The 20,683-nt window shown below is 39.5% G+C and overlaps 1 long non-coding RNA gene across 2 annotated transcripts in view; it reads right to left on the bottom strand.

The window, feature by feature from the left end:
- The window catches only part of LOC123365142, a 72,212-nt gene extending 53,909 nt beyond the window's left edge, over positions 1-18,303 (bottom strand). The window contains exons 1-2 of one of the 2 annotated variants that reach the window (XR_006577446.1): positions 18,103-18,303; positions 11,260-11,488 (exon numbers count right to left, since the gene is read on the bottom strand). This is a non-coding gene — a long non-coding RNA (uncharacterized LOC123365142). The remainder of the gene's footprint in view (positions 1-11,259; positions 11,489-18,102) is intronic. The other variant, XR_006577447.1, reaches the window with a different exon arrangement.
- Between the last annotated feature and the right edge of the window lie 2,380 nt (positions 18,304-20,683).

Raw genomic sequence — 20,683 nt, 5'->3', positions numbered from 1 at the left:
ATACCACAACATCTATCTCTTGACGGCAGTCATTCATGTGTATTGAACAGGAAAGGTGATAGGATAGAATCCCAAGGAGTCCCACATGGGAGAATATTTGAAGGGGAAAGGGTAAGTACTCAATACTTCCTTTTTGGTGCCTCTCAATGAAGAAGGAAGGAACCTACTAAAGGGTTGCTCCAATCACACTTACAAGACTCTGCAGATGAGTTAATAAACCTTTAGGACCAATAGTGTCAGAGGCTGTGATGACAGATATAACAATCAACATGGACATCAGAAAACAAAATATTCTCCCTTTTCTTGCCATCTAGTTGGAACCAGACTAGCTGGAACTGAAAACACATGCAACAACAAGTTGTAAGCAGAGTTGTTCCAACACTGGTAATTTTTACGCAAAGTAGGAGCTTAGGTAATGGTGGATGACTGGTAAGGTTGTTCAGGCCAAGGAATGTTCTTTTGAGCAGGAGCCTCATCACTGCATTTAGTAAATAGCACTTTAAAGGGAGGAAGTTAATCATTCTCATCCACTCACTCCCTCGGCTAGGAGTGCCAGCCATGAGGGGTGAGGACTTGGATTACAAGGCATAAAGTGTAACTTTCCCATCTCATCTAAGATTACGCTGAGCAAAACAGAGAAATTCAGCCAGGCAGTCCAGCCTCTCTGGACACCGTGCGCACAATGACACCCAGGCTTGACCAGATCAGACTGATATTTCCAGCAAAGCAGATGGAAAATTCCTCAGCAAGGAAAACTTGACTCTGACACCCTGATCAGTCTCACTTAAATTTTAAAAAAATCCAATATATTCCAAGCACTTAAGCACAAGATAAGGCCAGTTACAAATACCACTAGAACTGATTAAGTCACGCTAATGACCATTGTGGCGTCCTGAACAAAACATGCGGTTCATTTATAGGATAAACATGCTTCAGTTTTAACTGTATCTGGGTCCATAACTCGTAAACTGTAATTTATTCGGTGGTGGGGATTTTCCTGAGTTCCTAAGGGACGTAGGACCATGAGTCCCACCAAAAATAGGACTCATGCTCCTAAATCTCTTACACACTTTTGAAAATCTTCCCTTCAGTGGATATAATTTCTTGCTATTTGCAAATAAATTGCAATTTTCTTGAATTAAGTATATTTGAAATTATTTCCTGCTAATTTCTGAGAGTGATTCTTGTTATGCAGATTTTTTGGGAGCTCTTTGTTGCAAGTATTTGATATTCAAAATTCAAGCTGTGTTGATTAGACATGTTTGGATATGTCATTTCTATCTCAGGGGTGGATTATTATTGTTGGTCACTTGTGAAGCAGTGATTATGTGCCTGGTACTGCATAAAATAGGAAATAGGCCCTTCCCCAAAGACCTGACAATTTAAAGAAAGACATAAGGAAGAACAGACAAGGTGAGGAAATCCAGAGGAAGGAATCATTAATATTTTTGATTGCAGTGTTCACCCAGCTCTACAAAGAATTTGAGAGATTGCAGTGTTTGCATGGAAGTTATGGGTTGTCACTGGTAGTCTTTAACATAAAGCTATTGGTTCATCAGCATTATCATTTAGAATTAGGAATGAATAATTAATAGTAATTGAAATGTATATAGTGCCTATCACAGAATGATATCCCACCCCTTAAAGAGCTTCATCATTTTAACTAGCACAAAACTAGTGGAGCTGGGAGGTGTTAGTCATGAGTTTCACTATTCGCCCAACTACAGAGAACTGCTATACAGCAAATGGAATCCTCAAATGTCAGCAGCCTAATATTATCATTGCTGGAATTTCAGTGTAGAGTTAGGAATGGCTCTTGACTAAATGTTGATAACTGTTGGTCACAATGTTTAAAGGTTTAAAAAAAAGTTTAAAGATTGAAGGGAGTATGGTACTCCCTTGATTGAAGTGAGTGAAACCCACTGGCATCTGTAAAATGAACAAAACAAATGAAAGTCTAGTTCTTAATGTGCAAGAGTGCCAATCTAACAGGACCACATATTGTTACTAATTGGGATAACCTCATCTCAGAGGGCCATGATTTTCACAAAATAAGAGCAGAAGCAGAAAAGGCAGATACCAGATAAAGTTCTAAGACATTGTTCTAGGAAATAATGATACTTCAACAAATACATTTCTGCAGAATGTTGTGGTGACTCAGCATTCTTCATCTTAAACACTGATTAAAAATCTTGCTAAATTCTCACTAAAAATAAGTGACATTTTTTAGTTCAATTACTTTCAAGAAACCACCAGTAATTCCTAGTTCTGTCACTCGTTTGTCTTTTTTAAAGAGGATTTAGTACAACAACATCAGGCAAACCAGACTTGTCAAAGGGATATAATGATTACAAAGAATTACCATGCATCCAGCAATGAAGTTGAAACCGGCAAATGGACACAACATAGCCTACTTGTTAGTCAATGAGTGACAGTGTTATTTCCTACATCATTAATCTAGATAAAAATAAAAGAGCAACGTCTGTGTGTTTACTCTCAGAAAAGGAAAGATTTCTTTCTCTTTTTACTGAAAACAGGAGTAGAGATTATTAATACTAAAATTGTCTTATTTTCCAGCTAACATGTAGGGCACTGAGCTGTCTTGCCTTCAACTTATTATTTTTATCAACCATTTTACAAGTAATGAAGAAGCTTCAAAAAATCCCGCAGTTTGGTTCAGCTTACCCAAAGTTTTAGTATTGAAATGGACCTGAATGTGTCACGAGATAATGCTTTCTTGGGGAATTTACAATATTACTTGGTTTCGGTTGACCTTTCAATACCTTTTTGTTTGTTTGTTGTGTTACTATACTCTCTTCCAAATACAACCAAGAAGTGGAGAGACAGTAGTTTGAGCATTGGCCTGCTAAACCCAGGGTTGTGAGTTCAATCCTTGAGGGAGCCATTTGGGGAACGGGGGTAAAAATCTAGGGATTGGTCCTGTTTGAGCAGGGGTTGGACTAGATGATCTCCTGAGGTCCCTTCCAACCCTATGATTCTATAAGATCATTTATTTAAAGGTAATGAATGTTTTTTGAACATCACAAAAGGTGGAGGTGTGATTCAGTTCCAATTTGAGGCAAAGGTTCAAGATGATGTGTATTTCTGTTGGGTTCATCCTTGGTGTCCACATGTTCTTTTGAACAAACCTGTGGACCAAATCCTGCCCTGTGTTGTGCAGGTGCAGAAGAGGGGACTGGGAATCTTTTACCTCAGAATCCCCAGGTAGTAAAGCGCCAGAATTCCTACCTAATGCTTAACAGAACACTAAGAGATAAGTCTGACTATTATGTCCACTATTGCCCCACATCCCCAAGGAGGTGTGGTACGCTAACTGGACACAGCATGTATATAGCAGCATGCCACCCATGCTAACATGGAGTGTGCACCCCTTCTTATTAAGGAAACAGTCAAGAGCAACCCAACACACGTTTCCTGTATCCATTTATTTAGGCTACCCTGCCATGAGCTCCTGGAACGTACGTGTCACTGGTACTTTGCCTCTACCCTCCAACTTCCTGGCACAGATCTCATCCTAAGAGTGATTTGATTAAAAAATTATTAGTAAGAAGATTATAATCTGAATTTATCCTATTGGACTAACAAAGTTTGTTTCCTTACTTAAAACTTGTTTGTGTTACCCAATAAAGCACTAATACCCAGTAAAGACACAACGATTTTTGTCATGGTCATTACAGTGCTGTGAAATGTTTACACAGCTGCTAATCTCCCACCAGTCCTTCATAACATTCTTTTATTTATATGCTAACCAGTAACTTCAGTAACAATTAAGAAGCATGTTCCTGTCAGCTGGATAATTAAATGCCAAAAAACTCACCACTCAATATGTAATTCACTCAATATCTTGTTGTTTGAAGGAACTAGTGTTCACAAATAGGATGGATTGAATTCCTAACAACATCTGGCATGAGCAATGGACTTGGCCCTTACAATAATAGCATTACGGTCATGGCAGGAATGACAGCTAAATGTAGGGAGATGGATGGGGCTTTTCTCTGAAGAGGCAGATTCATGGTTGCAGCCTAATGAATCAGTATGTTGTAACCCCTGGTCATGTACGTACTGGCCTGTTGGAAGTGACAACCTACATCAGGAGGTCCAGAGTAAATTGTAGCTGTCAGATCTAATGGAGAAGGATGCTGGCTTCTAAGTTACTGGGAAAGCTGAGTATAGTTTCCATTCCAATAATCTGGATCAAAACACTTCCTGATCACATTGGTCAATTTATTCTGTCACTTAATTAAACAAAAACCATTACAAATCTTCTCAATAAGAAAGAATTTTTAACCTTGAGAATCAGGTCTAGATGTTAGCTATCAAGTGAAGTTACTTATATTGTGGGACCTGGATTTATTTATCCATAAGTAAGCACTGGGTTTTTTCTCTGCAAATCAGTGGCCTGATTCTGCAACATACCAAGTACCTTCAATATTGAAGCCAATGGGAGCCAAGAAGTACAAGCCAGGAGGCACTCAGCAATATCATAGAGCTGAATGCATGGGGTGTTATTAACATTATCCCTTAAAGCACAAACACTTCAGATGACGATGAAATTCTTGAAAAAATGTTTAAATTAATATAATGAAAATTGTATTTCCTGGCCCCATATAAGCTTCTAAACAATGAAGGGGAAGTGTATCCATGACATAACGACAAAAGGAAGAGATTATTTTTGTAATTGTTCTCAGTTTGGAAATTTAACTATCAGATATTGCTGGATTTTTAAGGGAACCTAGGAAGTAGAACAGAAATAATAGATTTTTGTATGTATAATATTGACATTTGTCAATATGATTCTTATTTTATTTTCTTTTTTGAACTGAAGTACATTTATTAGCTGAAGTTCAGAAGTAACAATGAGTGAGTAGTATGGGTTGAATAGCCTTGTCCCTGGATAAATTAATTCAGTTTATATGTGTGTCTATTATTAACATTCCTCTGCTTCAGTGAAATGTATTGTACTGAATTGTAAAATTCCTAAACCATAATCCATTATTCTGTCCATCATAATATATGCCACAAATCTCCACAGAGTATCTGTTAACTAACCTCAGGATTATACAAATTTGTAGGTGTCTGCTGATAATGTGCATTGACTGAGTGATGCAACTCTGCCCCTTGGTTTCTCTGTCTCTCAGCACTCTCTTAAAAAGACGATGATTTGTCTCGGGAGAAAGGTTGTTTCCTAATGAGATGGATGGATGGATAGATACATACATAGATTAGATAGATAAAGGAAATGTACATAAATTCCTGAGGGATACAGAAAGTGTGGTTTCAAGAAGACTATCAAATTAGAATGCATTATATATATAGTGACTGCATTTTGCCACAGAAACTGTTGTATCGGCTTTGTGTTTTGAAAGAGCCAGACATTATTAGTTTTTTTCAGTTTCATTAGTAGTTATTCCTCTAGGAAAGAATCCTATATCAGACATTATGTTACAAATTGCTACATCATGAGCCAATGTGTATTTGTCTGCAGGGAAAATTTGTTTTTATTCATAATCTGCACTACAAATCACAAGTCTCATAAGACTGGCAAAGGTGTTGGTTATTCACAAAGAAAAACTTTTGTTGGCTGTTTTTAAACGTTCGTTACATTGTGTTCTGTTCATTGCACTGTAATTAAAGTGGCTAAAAATATGTATCTTTAGATCATGAGGTCTCTGGGGCAGGGACAGTCTTCTATTTTTTAATTTGCCTGTATAGTACCTAGAACAAGGGGGCTCTGTTCCTTGGTCAAGGGAATCAAAAGTAAATAAAACAAATATTAAATAGTATATATAATACATGTATTCCATTAACAACATCAACAGAGATGGGCAGAGAGCAAGTGTCATGAGGTGCTCAATAGAGCTGGTCAAAAAACAGATTTTCCATTCTACCCAAAATTTTGAGATTTGGCTTAGTGGATAGAGTATTGGACTAAGACTGAGGAGAGCTGGGTTCTCTTCCTGACTCTGCCATTGGTTTCCTGGGTGTCCTTGGGCAAGTAACATCCCTTCCTGGTGCCTCTGTTTCCTTATCCATAAAATGGGAATCATAATAATCCTGGCCTCCTTTATAAAGCATTTTTGAGATCTACTAATGAAAAGTGCTATATCAGAACTAAGTATTGCTCTTATTTACTAACTCATCCTGTACTGGAATGAAAGGCAATTTTTTTTTTAAAAATTGCAATACAACATTTTTAAAAATAGGTTCAGGTCAATCAGTGTTTCACTTTGATTTCTACTTAAAAAAAAGAGATTAAATTTCAAAATAAGTGTTTTGAAACAAAGGAAAATTTTCTGGAAATGTTGAAATGGAACAGTTTGACATTTTGTAATTTTTTTCCATTTTTTTCCAAACCAATATGTCCTCAAATTGTTAGGATTTTTGTAAAAAAGATATGTTTCATTGAAACAGCATTCTCTAGCAGAGAACTGTTTCAGTGAAAATTTTCTGACCAGCTCTAGTGCTCAGCACCTGGAGAGATCAGTCCCCCTCATTGCATTTCCCACAGTGACAAGTGAATTCCATTGACTATCACTAAGCTCCTGTTTAAAAAAAAAAAACCTTAGGGCTAACAGGAGTGTACAGGGCATGTCATCACAGTTGGGTTCTTCCTCTTGCCTCCAGAGAGGTGGGTCTTCAGAGGTGTTTTTGTTAGTTCTTCCAAGGTATTGATATAAATGGGAGTAAGTTTGTGACAGTACAGTCTCACTGAGGGGCAAATGGCTCCAGGGCCGCCTGTGGGGGGAGGCAAGTGGGGCAATTTGCCCCAGACCCCACAGGGGCCTCCACGAGAATGCTTTGGCCCTGACCCCACCTCCGCCTTCCCCGGGTTGGTGGTTGGGGAGGGGATGTTGGGGGGGAGGTGAGGGGACATGGAGCAGGATGGGTCGGGGATTCTGAGGGGGGCAGTTGGGGGGCAGGAACTGGATGGAGGTCGGATAGGGGGCAGGGCCAGGCTGTTTGAAGAGGCACAGCCTTCCCTACCCTAAAGCTCATTCAGCAGTTTGAGGCTTGCAGACAGCTATTTAACACAAAGAGCCAAGCTATTATCTTTTCCATGGGGGAGGGATCACATGAGAAGAGCAATATCCTACACCACCTACCTCCTTCCCAACCCTACCAAAGGCGACCCACCTCCACTGCATTCCCAGAGGCTGCAGAGGTTCTTCAGGTAATTCAGTGGTTCTCAAACTTTTGTACTGGTGACCCCTTTCACATAGCAAACCTCTGAGTGTGACCCCCCACCCTTATAAATTACAAACACTTTTTAAATATATTTAATACTATTTTAAATGCTGGAGGCAAAGTGGGGCTTGAGGTGGAGGCTGACAGCTCGCGACCCCCAGTAATAACTTAATGACCCCTTGAGGGGTCCCAACTCCCAGTTTGAGAACCTCTGGGTTAATGTAATTTTATCACCCTGTGTTCATTCACATGCATGTGCTATTTTGAGCATTTCAGTTTTCATAACATAGGCTCATCCCAGATTCTGGAACAAGCTCAAATGCTCAGTTCGTGGAGTATGTACATAAGCTATACTAAAGACAAACCCACACTAACCATCTCCAGTTTATGAGGGACTCCGTGGAGCCAGTCTCTAAGAAACAGATACATTCATGGAGGTTAAGTCCATTAATGGCAATTAGCCAGGATGGGTAAGGAATGGTGTCCCTAGCCTCTGTTTGTCAGAGGGTGGAGATGGATGGCAGGAGAGAGATCACTTGATCATTACCTGTTAGGTTCACTCCCTCTGGGGCACTTGGCATTGGCCACTGTCGGTAGGCAGGATACTGGGCTGTATGGACCTTTGGTCTGACCCAGTATGGCTGTTCTTATGTTATGTTCTAACGTTAATGAACCCAAAGTTATGGAGACAGATATGAGTCAAGGAAGCCAGCAGAGTATCAGAAACCTGGAAAAATCTCTGACTGGATGGGCTCAGGCATTTGGTCACAAGCTGAGGTGGTTCAAAAGTTTTGGATTTTTTTAAGCAGAATTTTTTTATTGTTTCTTTAAACAGTCAAACCCAGCAAGCAGCAAATACTTGGCCACACACTTCTGAAACCCCAAACCATGTTCAGGTTTTGGCAGACTAATTTCAGCTTTTCAATTAAAAAAAACCAACAAATTTTGAAGGAAAGCAGACATTGTCCGTGATTTTTTTCTGCTTTTTAAAAACCCCTAGTTTTCGATCCAAAAAAAGTTTTGACGGAAAATATTTGTCCAACCCTTTTAATGAGATTTAGTGCCTTTTAGCACTAGCTGATGCTGAGAACCAGTGATACTTTGTAAAAGTGACTTGAAAAGAAGTTTTCTCAAAATGGTTTGTGCTGAGATGGGGAAGGTTTTTAAATGTTTATTTTTCCCAGGGCTGCCCAGGGGGTGGGGGTGGGGGTGGGGGTGGGGGTAGGGAGTGGGGCAATTTGCCTCGGGCCCCGCAGGGGCCCCCACGATAATATAGTATCTATAGTATTGCAACTTTTTTTATGGAAGGGGCCCCTGAAATTGCTTTGCCCCAGGCCCCCTGAATCCTCTGGGCGGCCCTGAATGGCTCTAGAATTCACTCCCCAGTTTGACTCACCAGAGGCCAGATACAGCAATATTTTAGCATGAGCTTTTGTGAGCTACAGCTCACTTCTTCGGATGCATAGAATGGAATGGAATGTTCCATTCTATGCATCCGAAGAAGTGAGCTGTAGCTCACGAAAGCTCATGCTAAAATAAATTTGTTAGTCTTTAAGGTGCCACAAGTACTCCTGTTCTTTTTGTGGATACAGACTAACACGGCTGCTACTCTGAAACCTAGCAATATTTTAGGCATGCTTTCTGACACACCTGCTTTTTAGGCTATTCTGGGGATAAGAAATGAGGGAAATTGGACTAGACTCTAGAGGATGTAAGAGGCAGGACTATGGAACAGGAGTCTGTGGTTTAAAACAAATAAAAGGAAGTTCTTCTTCACACAGCACACAGTCAACCTGCGGAACTCCTTGCCTGAGGAGGTTGTGAAGGTTAGGACTATAACAGGGTTTAAAAGAGAACTAGATACATTCATGGAGGTTAAGTCTATTAATGGCTATTAGCCAAGATGGGTAAGGAATGGTGTCCCTAGCCTCTGTTTGTCAGAGAGTGGAGATGGATGGCAGGAGAGAGAACACTTGATCATTACCTGTTAGGTTCACTCCCTCTGGGGCACCTGGCATTGGCCACTGTCAGCAGACAGGATACTGGGCTGTATGGACCTTTGGTCTGACCCAGTATGGCCATTCTTATGTTCTTATGTGGCAGGGACAGTCTGCCTTGTAGAGCTTTGTTTGAAAATGTCAGCCTAAAACTACAAAGCTGGCTATGGGATTAGGACACTCAAAGGGAATTGAACAATTAAATCCCTGAAAGTATGTGAAAATATCATACTTACTTTTTTTGGTATTATTTATGGTTTTCAAGCTTTGTGATATGGATAGTGTGTGAGATAAACACAATCCATAACACCAGCATAAAGGACACAGCTCAGCACTGTTGGGACCACTCCCTGTGCATGAATGCCCCCACTGAAGTGAATGGGAGCTCTGTGCATAAGGCCTGCAGAATTCAGTTACTGCATGTGTTGGTGAGGTCACTTGTTCCAAGAAAGAGACAAGAACCCAAGGGCCTGAATTCAGATCCCTGACTGTAATTACCCACTGCGGGAGCTAGAAGGGAGGGAGAGCATGTTGCCAAGTGGATTATTATGATAAAGTGTTTGCTGTATTATTTATTAATGCAAGATGTTTAGTGGGCCAGATTCTGCCCATTAACTCCATGTGCTTGCAGTGATCTGAATTTTGGTGCCTGGCTTTATGCAGCTGTATTTGAAAATTTTGGCTATTGGGTGTGAGCTCTGGGGGAAATGCAGCCATTAGATCATGACTCTGAAGAAAACATAGCTCCTGTGCCCAGCCAACTCCCCTTAAAGTTCAACCTTAATTACAGATAGAGAGGATCAACTCATGGCAGCAAATTTTTTTAACAGTATCTTGTGTAATCATAAATGAGAATATTCTGGCAATCATCTTTGAGGGTTGTGAGCATATCTCCTATATGCAAATTAAGGAGTGACTGTGTGTTATCTAATATATTTTAATAGTTGTAGTCATAGGGGCTGGAACTAGAGGTGCTGGGGATGCTGCCGCACCCCTTGGCTTGAACTGGTTTCCATTATTTATGGGGTTCACGGTTTGGTTCAATGGCTCTCAGCACCCCCCCCATACAAATTGTTCCAGTACCCCAGTTGTAGTTGAACAGTAAATGAACTAGTTTGCCAATATCTTTAAAATGCTGAGATTAAAATGTCTTTAACGCTGATCTGACTTTAACTGTCCACACTTCTTCTAATCCTTGAAGTGGATTATTGTAATATTCCGTGGAATGGCATCCCAGATCCTGTTAATTGAAAATTGGAGTTTATTGAAAGTGCCATGTCTACAAAATTAAAGAGATTAAAGCCCAGGAGTACTTTAAACTGCTTCTTAAGAGCTTACATTAGTTGCCAATGCAATTTCTGAATTGTTAAAATTTCATTACATTACAAATGCCTTATACTGGAATGGAAGAGAAAGGTGGCTTTACTACTTTGTATCCTTCTACCATTCCTTAAGAGGGGCTGCAGAGTTTTAAAATTATGAAATCTATCTATCTACCAAAGGCAGTGGCTTGCTCCTCCCCTATTCAAGTATCGCTGTGAGGATTTAGAGATTGTAGGGCAGAGCTGTCTCTGTATTTGGCAGCAGAGAGCATGGTGGTCCCTTTCCATTTATAACTAGTGTCAAGTGGTTGCCACAGAAGGGCAAATTCCTCCCAAGATGTCCTGCTGCATGTATTGAAAAGAGATTTCACAGTATGTCACTCCTCAGACTTTCTTTAATGTTTTGCTGCACAGTGGTCACCTGATCGTATCCAGCATAAAGATCTAATGTAATCATTAGGATGTGGACTCAACTGGATCAAACCAGGAGACAGATAGACAGAACTAGGAGGTGGCACAGAGAGGTCCTGCAGGGAATGCTCACGCTTGAGGTGTAAAATGTAGTCCAAAGTTTGATTTTGTTGTTCACTAACACAACAAACTCAGGAATGGGGGAAGTTTGGATATAATGTGTATATACTTTGTTCAGAGCAGGGAAGCAACTTATTCTGCTTATATCTAAATCACTTGATTTGCTTACATTTATAATATATAAGATATATATATAATCTTACATTTGTAATATAACATTATTTGTAGCCTTCTGTACTGATTTCACCTGCTCAATGGATTTTAGCAGGATCAAGCTATGCTGTTCCAGAATTCAGCAGTTCCATTTAGGTTTAGGATTGTGCTATTACAAACAACTAATGACTCGCATTTCAAGGACCAGCTTCACACCTGTTGTACAAGTGTGATGCAACTGTAATTGTTGTGGCTTTCCTTTCTCTGCACTGCATCCATCTACAAGGGCAAATGCTGAGGTTATTTGGAGATATTTTGCAAAGCAGAAATGATACACATTACATAAAGAATACACAGTGTGCCCTTTCATGGAGACACTACTGTTGTTCTTTCTTGTTTTGCTTACCTTAATCTAAAGTTAACTGTTAAGTTCACAGCATACACTCAGTGATAAAAACATAAATAGCTTTCTGGAAAGCTGCACTATAATACTACTTTATTTCTTAGAATTCAGAAAGATAAACACAAGAACCCCAAAACAGGGAGTTCCCTAAGGCAGAGAGGCGCAACTCACCAACATTACCTTTAAACTGTCTCTTTCCACGCTGACTCTGATCACGCACTTCCCCAATGAGCCCCTAGCCTGCAAATAGGATCAAGAAACTACATCACCTGAAGGTATGTCTACACTCTAGCTGGGAGCATACTTTTCAGAATGGGCAGACAGACACGTTAGCTGCGTTCAAGCCAGTGCACTAAAAATGTCAGTGTGGCTGTAGTGGCTTGGGCTACTGCCCTAGTATAAACCTGCCCAACCGTGTGGGAAAATACTTGGTCAGCTAGCCCAAGCCGCCACCTGTGCTGCTGCAGCCACACTGCTCTTTTCAACATGCCAGCTTGAGCGGAGCTAACATGTCTGTCTACCCCTGCTGGGAAGCATGCTTCCAGCTTCAGTGTAGACCAGTGGGTTCTCAACCTGCAGCCCACCAGCTGCTTATGGCCCAGTCAGCACACAACTGCCGTCCATGTGACATCCTCAGGGCCATACAGGTAGTATATATATTGTGTGGATGCTGCCCACATAACACATGCAGCCCACAGTGGTAAATAGATTGAGAACCACTGGTGTAGAAATACCCTAAAAGTGATAGCTTACAGTTCCAACATCATCCTCAATACTCCATTCAAACCATTCCTACTGAAAGTATAGTGTTGTTCCTTGTGTAATGGAGAATATAGCAAGGAGAATTCCACTGAATTTAATGAAGTTGCATCCACTTACATCACACTTGAATTTTCGTCCTCTGTGTGGATGTGAAGTACTGAAAGAGTCTATCGGCTCCACATTTGGGGTTAGGCTCAAAGATATTTAGTCAAGGAATATGTAAACTTTATTTGACATCATGATGCATTATTTTTATAATATTGCAGATGCACATTCAAATTATCATTTTGGGAACTTGCTCACAGACTGAAGGAGACAAATTAATTTCTGTCCTGGATTGTCTCCAAAATCCCATGAAGTGACACCAAAGATGAACGTCACACAATTTAATTATTTTAACTGGGAATATCAGCAGTTGGAGGGATTTAAAAACATTTACTCTTAGACAGCCCTACTCTATACGAAGTAGACCTCGTTCATGCATTTGCTGACAATTCCTGACATCTGCTATATAGTTATATTTCCTCCCTCCCCTTCCTTCTCCTCTCCCCCCCACCCAAAAAAAATTAAAACGCTTCAGGACCTGTTCCTGGCATTGCTGCTCTCCAGTACAGAATTACAGCATGTTCCAATTTAGCTCTCTTATTGCAGTGCCAGCAACAATTTTAAATAAATATCATTGCTTGCAGTCTTTTGTGTGCAATTAATTGAAAGCTACAGGGGAAAACTTCATATCCCATGGTGTTCTGAAAGGAACAGTTGTCCCTTTAAAGGTTTTATTCCACTGTTTCTTCTGTTGCTGAAAAATTCTGGAAAATAAAGCTTGAGTAACAGTCCTAATTTCTGTTCTGACTATGGATGTGGGGAGGGTTGTAATTACAGTGATTTGTTGTTAAATTAGATGCCAAAAAGTAAAAGACTGCATGAGAGCAGTAGAAGGACATTTTAAATCCAGCATAAATTGCCAGAGTCTATAATTTTAAAGAGAAACTGTCAAGTTTCTCTTTAACAATGTTTAAAAGGGGACTGGATATATTCATGGTGGCTAAGTCCATAAATGGCTATTAGCTAGGATGGGTAAGAATGGTGTCCCTAGTCTCTGTTCGTCAGAGGATGGAGATGGATGGCAGGAGAGAGATCACTTGATCATTGCCTGTTAGGTTCACTCCCTCTGGGGCACCTGGCATTGGCCACTGTCGGTAGACAGATACTGGGCTAGATGGACCTTTGGTCTGACCTGGTACGGCCGTTCTTATGTTCTTATGTTCTTAAGTACCATTTTTATTAGTTGTGTTTACCATCCTGTTGTAACACTCTCTGAGAAGCCTCAGCATAAATATTTGTTTCCTTTAATAAGTGCCATTCCTTTCTGTCTCCTCTCTTATTCTCAATGGAATTTAAATTTATGAAGCTTTACTATTTACTTCCCCCTTTGTGTACCAACATTATCAATATGTCAGCCTGTTTCTGGGAATTGTTTTGTGATACGTAACTTATCGTGCTTGTCCTTTGGTTCTGCAGCAGCAAAGTATAACACATTGCAGGTCATGCAGTAAGTGGCTAGATGCACAATGACAAAGAGTATATTGTACATTATATTTAGCTTATTACAACTTTAGGTGAAATCAGATTTGGTACTCAACCAATTTCAGTGTCCCTTTAAGAAAATACTGTATTTTCAGAGTTAACTAGTACAAAAAAATGGGGGTAAAGTATTTTTATAGATTGCTAATTATAACTGGGGCCAGATTGTCATTTCCTATTGGAAAAACACGCAGGAAGGGACTGGGGGAAATACAGTTTCATGTACATTGCCAAACCTTTTCCCCTTGAAAGAGCAGTCCCTGGATTTTATCTGGGTGAGGCCTCACAGCCCTGCAGAAAATGAAGACACAGCCATCTCTATGAAATGTTCTGTGCAGCTTCACAGGCAGTATGCTCTTGTAAAAGACGGGCTGGTAATGACTAGGTTCCTCCATGAGTGCAGTGTAGCAACCACAGAGATGCACCCAAAGAGAATTAGTTCAATCTGTATCGCTCTTGACCAGATTCCTGCCTGCAAATCTGGAAGGGCTGCAGGGGATAGTGCAACTGAGATCAGCTAGTCCACAGCTGTTCCCCTCTCTAGACCTTCACACTGTCAAAAGGCCTTTTGACCAATAGAAGGACAACTCTGAGGCCCACAAGGGGTGGAGAAACCCCTACTTCAGCATAGAGAAAGGCCTCTCTGGTTACGGGCCCCTCTGCATGTGTAAAACTCCGATTAACTCAAATGGACCAGGACTGCGTGGTCATGGCCTATATCAATACAGTGGGTGTTTTATGACACCTGTGGCAGATTTTTCATGACTTTTTATAAACAATGTTAGCAAATATTCTCACATTCATTACTGAAAAAGTTTTGAAATGTTTTATTGAAAAAAGAAGCTTTTGAGTAAATAAAATATTTTGATCACCTGAATAAAAATTTAATGAAAGAGGAAAATTGGTCCATTTTGAACCCTGCAAGTATTGAAATATTTTGCAAAAAATTGTTTTAATTTTTCATCAAGTTCTAGAAAAAATGTATTTGTAAATGCTTTATTAGTTTAAAAAACCTCATAAAATATGTTGGGTAAATTGAAGAATCAGTTATCACTACCTAAAGAGGATTTAGTCAAGAAATTCATATTTGGCATGCTTAAATAGGATCTTTACTTCCATAAGTACGTGTAGAGTCACTACTCCATCTAACTGTGTCTACACTGCAATCAGAGGGTGATTTCAGCTTGTGTAGGCACATACCCGTGCTAACTTTAGCTAGCATGGCTAAAAATAGCAGTGAAGACACAATAGTATGGGCTTCAGCATGGGTCGAACAAGCCTGCCCAGAATCTGGAGTATATATTTGCATTGCTACCCCATGCCAGTGTTCATGCCACTGTGTCTTCACTGCACAGGTTATTAATATGTAAAGTGATGAAGAAATCTGGGCTTTGAAACTCAATTTTAACAGACACAGAAAGAATTTTTAAAAATCTGAATTTTGTTACCTTTGGGAACTCCGTCACAAGTCCACCTAATTTAGGTTAAATAAATTTTCACCTTTATTTATACAATTTCAGACAGAATTATTGTCACTTATAGTGTCTGGACATATATTTATGACAGACAAATAATAACAGACAAGACAGATTGGTAAATGGGCCCAAATTACCACATTCTGGGGCATCGGGAAATTCTTCCACCTTCCTTGCTAGTCATCCCCTTCTCTGATCCATTGCTCTGGTCCTTCAGTCCTGTTCTTCAGTTTCTGGTCTGGTGTTTATCCAATTTGTGCCCATGTTCACTTAGATCTTTTATACATTTTTACATTGCAGATTAAGTTATGTTTATCCAGTTGGCTTTTAGCACATCAGTCCTTTGGATTGTGGATAACCAATACATTACTCATGAACAGGCTTCAAATACCCAACTTCTGTATTTTTTCTGATGATTTTGCAAGTTCTGGGTCATGTTGTTTTCTGTCACCCTGCTCTGGGTTTTCCCAGGAAAAGGGTTTTTTAAATTTATTATTACATGTTTGTGTACCTTTTACTTACATCTTCCAACACAACGTGTTACCTTTGTTCTCTCAGCAATAACATTTTAAGCAGATTAGCAATTCTTTGTAAAAGAAGGATTGGCAAAAAACCACATTTATGCCATCAAGGACTTGGCCTCAGTGTTTCCTCATGTATACTCATTCACTATAAATAATTACAAATAATTAAATATATAGCTATCAAAGCTCTTAATCTTATCATTAACATTCTTCATTTTATATTTCAATGTTATATGTCAGTATATGTTACTCTGAGTTACCCTTAAGACAGAAACAGGAGGAGGAGGTATGGAAAACATGTTGTTTTTTTCATGTCAACATTTCTTATCTTACATGGTTTTTTTTATTATTATTTCAAAGTCCAGTTTTGTTTGTGAATTATTACAAAGAAATGTTATTCAAAATGTTCATGTGAATGCACTTTAAGGGATGGCTCAGTTTTAGGACCTTGATATTTAGCTGCTTTTGGCCAATGTGATACTGAACTTGTCAGATCTCATATATCTTTACATTTCAAATTTAGGAGGCATGATTGAGTCATTTAAGTACACAGACAAGGAGCCACCAACTCTTCCCGCAGAAAGTACAAAGAATGAGGTCATTGATTAGAGATTTGACAAAAGTGAAGGGAACTGAAAAGATGTACCGGCATAAGGAGTCATTCTCTTTAACCCATGATTGCAGGCTACTTGGTTTACAACAAAATTAGCAATTCAGACAAAATCTCTGCCATGTCACTGAACCCAAAAAAGTATCTCCATGAACATGTATGCATCTTACACTCCACCCTTATGAAATGACTGAAAAATTCACTCATTCATACAAAGTTGTTAGACAAAAGGTTGAGTAGAAAATGCAATATCAAAAATACTACATATTAAATGTTTCAGTCATTCACAAGTAAAATTATTCATATAAAGTTATTAAAATAAAAGGTTAACTTTTGCAGGACTAAAACCACAAAAAATATGGAGATGCACCAACTGTGAAAGCCGTATTTACCAGCATTTTACTTGTATAAAATTATTTTTTCTTGCATTGTTAGATGGAGTTATAGTTCTGATGCTATTCACCAACATGAAGTTCCAAAATATTGCAGGTTCTTTGGGGCAGGGACCATCTCTTTGTCTGTGTTTGTAGAGTGTCTAGCACCATGGGACTCTGCTTTATGACTGGGGCTCCTCAGCAGCAGCACAATACATTGATACTTGGATCAGTGGATTTGGGAGGCTATGAACTTCAGAGCAGAATTCAGATATGGTCAGTGAAGTATGCTAACTTCTTTTGACAATATAATGCAATATAGCCCTTAATGACAAGAAATAGAATCGGATATATACACAGAGACAACCACAGTAATCAGCAGGGATCAAATAAATGACCTCCAGTACTAAAAGCCCACTTGATGAAGGGAAATTCTTTAGGTGTGAGAAAACAGCAAATTGTAGCCATGTACTTTATCCTAAAATGTCGACGCCAATTATGTTACCTACAAATTTGCGTGGGGCTTTTAGCGCCTTGAGCACAAGCCTGCCAATTATGGTAGCCTATGATAGCACTTCTAATTGAACAAAAGGATAACAAGGTTGTGGCCCGCTCCAAAGGAATTGTCAGGGTGTTACCCGGGGGCTTGTCTCCAACCCACAGAGGGCTTCCCAGACACAGATACAGCCTTCCACACAAGCAGAAATTCTTCAAACACAAAATAATGATTTATTTAACAGAAATTAAAAAAAAATACAGAGAGTTTAATAAAGCAAGAAAAGATACATAGGATTTAATAAAACACAGTAGTTCCAATGCAAAATTCATATAAATATCCCACATACACAAAGGCTTTTAGTCTTAGTGTTACAATCTAACCTCAGACTTAATACAGTGTAGTTTACGTGGCCTCTATATACACATATGAAAAACCATCATTATATTCACAGATTAAAAAAGAAAACATTTATTTAACATTAACACTTAACAGTAAACATTTAACATTTACTATCTAACATTTAATATTTAACATCCCCTGAGCACTGGCCAACCGGTCACAGGATGGGCAGGGGAGATCTCATTTAGAAGCAGGCATACAACTTTATTAACAGACATACCCAGGCACTCTTAAAGAAAATAATTTTTTAAAATTAGACTTACACTCTCACACCAAAATCCCTCTACTCATCTTAGGTCTTTCTGCTCTGCCAATATAAATGATGAAGATGTCTGCACCTGGAGAAGCTGGTTGTTGCTGACGAGTCATGGTGGTTACCTGCCAGAACAGCCACAGTAGAGGCGGTTAGCTGCTTCGTAGCTGCCTTAGACGATGCTGCCCTCTAGCAGGTTCTCTGCTGTTGCTCCTGCAGGTAGCCGCTTGATTGAGTTGCTATGGAAGCCATTGCCGTGGTGACTTTCAGAATTCTGCTGCTGTTGTTGCTGCTTCTTCTTGAGGCTTCTGATCTTCACAAACCCTCAAAACCCCTACACCTTCATCCTGCTGTCACCTTATATTCTGGTTGCTCTCTCAAGATCAGTTCGTCTCAGCCAATCAGCTTCTAGCTTTTCTAGCACCTCCCTATTACATCATACCTACTTTTAGAAAGCAGTGCTCCTTCCTCTGAGTTTGCTGGAACCTTTTGAAATTTTCCATTCTCTAAATTTAAACTATGTCATCTCTGTATCCATCATTTTGGTCCACCATGTTGGATTTTCTAAATTTAAGCTATCATTAATTTATACTTAATCTTAGAACTAATTACTATTTTATGCAAATCAGAGTGTCCTGATACTGTCCCCACCTTAATTATGTCAGTTGGGAGAAGTGAATTTCACAGTGTTTTTAAACCCCCTCTGAGGTTTTCCTGCAAGCTTGTGTTAAGGTGCTGCACGGTATTTCAGAACATTCAAAGCAAAAATCTCTTGTTACAGTACTAGCCACTAGATAGAAAGCTGAACTCAGGCTCTTGGCTCCTTAGCACAGAAAATTCACTTCCTTCTATGTCGTCCATAAGATTAGAAACAGCCACTAGACATGGACTCTTTTCCATTGTATTCTGTTGTGTACAAATACTGCTTGTTCATGTTGATATCATTTCTGGCACTCCTGAAGCTGTTTTATCTTTATCCTCTACACTTGTGCAGAGAATGACCAAGAGCAGCTTATAACAAACAAGAGGAAGAAGGAGAGAGAATGGCTGGCAACAAAAGGATTCATGCCAAAGCAACAAGAGTTTAGATCAAGATCCCACATGCTCACAGCATCCTGTGATAATATATATAGAGTCTCTTCTACCTCAAACCCACTATATAGATCTCTGGAGGTCTAAGTAAAGGGGGAGTCTGTTGATATGGTACGGATTGGACATTTACAAAAAGAGCAAAAGATGCCTCCAATGGCAGGCTTGTTTGTTTGTTTTTTCCATTTTCTTTTAAATGATCACAATAAATGTGATTATGCCGATACATTAATATAATTCATGGTGAAGGAAGTGTGAGTGAGAGAAGCAAGAGAGATGAAGTGATTTAACCCAGTAGAAATCATTTAATTGATTTGTATTCACAGAGCCTATTTTTTTTCTAAGATACACCTTTTAACTCATCTGCAACCTATGTAAATTATTCATTTGAGATTTTTTTCCTTTACTTTCCCCTCTGAATAATTCAGTTCAGACTTAATGGTTACTGTTCATGGAGGAGAAACTAACTTTGTTCAGCATGTAGGCCACTAAGTTCATGCCAATTTTGTTTTCGACCTGCTTCTGCTACCATTAAAATGAATAGCAAAATTCCCACTGGTTTCAACAGAAGCAGGATTTGACCATTTGTGGAATTCTCTAGGGTGCTCCTATTTTATGGGCCAAACTGAAGAAACGCTGATCACCTGTAATCCCATGGAATTGGATGGTCCATTTCTAAGGTCCTTCCTCGGGGTCTGGTTTTGAGTGGGTGTTGTCTTGGCACACAGGGTTGTGAGGTGGTGTAAGAAACCTTCCCCCCTTTCCTCACCTCACACAAGAACCAGAGTATCAGCCAGTCCTCATGCTTGGAGGAATGGAGGGAGTGCTTTCTTTATGCACATATGGACCATGAGCAGCAGGTGATGCAAGCAGCTGCCTGAAAACACACCATGAGCACCTTATGATTGCACACAGTCCTTCCCGGAACTCCCCCTTGGGGCAATGTCTCTACCCTATCACTAACTCCAGGCTGTGCATATCTGAGCACATGCTAGGCCTCAGTTTTAATGCCTTCCTTACTCCAGCCAACTCCCACTGACTACACTGTGTGTGACAGGTACAGTACTTAGCACCTCTCAGGATTTTGCCCAATGTTTTCCACCCTCTCTGTGCTTAAATCAGGTATTTCCACACACTCTGCAAAAGCCAGCTTAAAGACATTTTAATAATCTTTAAACTTCATTAGTCAAATATAAACAAAATTTTCCTTTCAGAGGTATCATTCTCCTTTCCTGACCACTATTCTTAATCCAACTAAATTGATTTTCCAATCTTTGTTTCTAATCTACTTTGGAATCTCAAAATTAATGTTCTCATTAACAAAACTTCAAACTCTCTGTTATTCCCCTCCCAACCAATGAGAAAGCAAAGCCAGATACAATAACTTCTTGTACTGACTGTGCTATTATTTGTTTTGAGGCAGCCCACGCAGGTGCCAATTCCCCAGTGTGCAAGGTCGTGTAAAAAAAATATACAAGACATAGTCCATGCTGCAAAGAGAT

The sequence above is a fragment of the Mauremys mutica genome, chromosome 2, assembly GCF_020497125.1.
Source record: "Mauremys mutica isolate MM-2020 ecotype Southern chromosome 2, ASM2049712v1, whole genome shotgun sequence".
NCBI classification, from domain to species: domain Eukaryota; kingdom Metazoa; phylum Chordata; order Testudines; family Geoemydidae; genus Mauremys; species Mauremys mutica.
This window is presented reverse-complemented; position numbering and strand designations above follow the sequence as displayed.